Genomic DNA, 1,264 nt, shown 5'->3' with positions numbered 1-1,264 from the left:
TGACCTTGGGTGACCTTTCTGGTGTGTGAAATGTTGGTGATATAGTTTCTAGCATCACAGCAGTATATCACACTGACAGACAAGAAAGATAGCATTATGATAAACACAGAGAAGCAAGGATTTCATCTGGCTTGAATCTCCAATCATTCATTGCTCATAGAAGCAGTGGTCACGAAATCAAATGCCGTGTTACTCTGGGCAGATCTGCTGCACAAGACCTCTTTAAAGCCTTGATGAGCAAGGAAGTCTCTCTGAGGACCGAGGTGCATCTGACCCAAGCCATGATCCTTTTAATCGCCTCACATGCATGTGAAAGTCGGACAATGAATAAGGAAGACTAAAAAGGAACGGATGCATTTGAATTACGGTGCTGGGGAAGAATACTGAAAGAACTAAGGACTGCCCGAAGGGCAAACACATCGGTCTCGGAGGTACAGCCTTGGCAGCAATGATGGCAAGACTTTATCCCAGTGCTTTGGACATGTTATCAGGCGAGGCCAATCCCACGTAAAGGGACATCATGCTTGATAAAGTGGAGGGGCAGTGATAAAGAGAAAGGCCTTCAGTGAGATTTACTGATACAGTGGGTACAACAACGGCCTCAAGATAACAATTCTGAGGACAGCCCAGGCCCAGCAGTGTTTTGTTCTGTTGCAACTACAGAAACTGCGAATTGGAACTAACACGATCGCGCCTAACAACAAGCTATTGTGCATCCTTTATGCCCCCTCATTGCTTTCCTCCTTTCCCTTCACATAAACTTCCATAGAACTTAAACACTGTAAAAGTTTTTTTTAAAATAAGCTGAAGGACAGCTTTTTAATGTTTTCCTTACTTTTGGCAATATTTTCTCAAAACAATGGTCTAAGTAAAAATGTCTCACTTACTTGTTAGTCAAGCATTTGCTCGGGCAAGAGTGAGTCTCTAGAAAGCAGTTTGGAATTGGTTGATGGATGGAGGCTGAAAGAGTTTTAATATTCCATTACCTTTCATTTCCATTTTCCCATGAACATTTGGAAGTATCCTGGTAGCAAAAGCCCGAGGGAGCAGGATGAGGTTGTCCACTCCTATAAAAATTTAACATCTAGAAACCCGAAGAAACACTTCTACTGCACATTAGGCATGTAATTGGACAATGGAGGAGGTCAGTGCTTCATGAGCAGAGAACTTGTCTGAATTATGCTCAAATGTTTCGTAGAAAGTGATGAACTTGGGTATATATCTGACTGAGCAGATTTCTAGGCAAGAGCTTAAAGGAGACACG

Source organism: Echinops telfairi, unplaced genomic scaffold (genome assembly GCF_000313985.2).
Source record: "Echinops telfairi isolate 266 unplaced genomic scaffold, ASM31398v2 ScPeMD7_7468;HRSCAF=8506_0, whole genome shotgun sequence".
Classification (NCBI taxonomy): domain Eukaryota; kingdom Metazoa; phylum Chordata; class Mammalia; order Afrosoricida; family Tenrecidae; genus Echinops; species Echinops telfairi.
Note: the sequence above shows the minus strand (reverse complement) of the source record.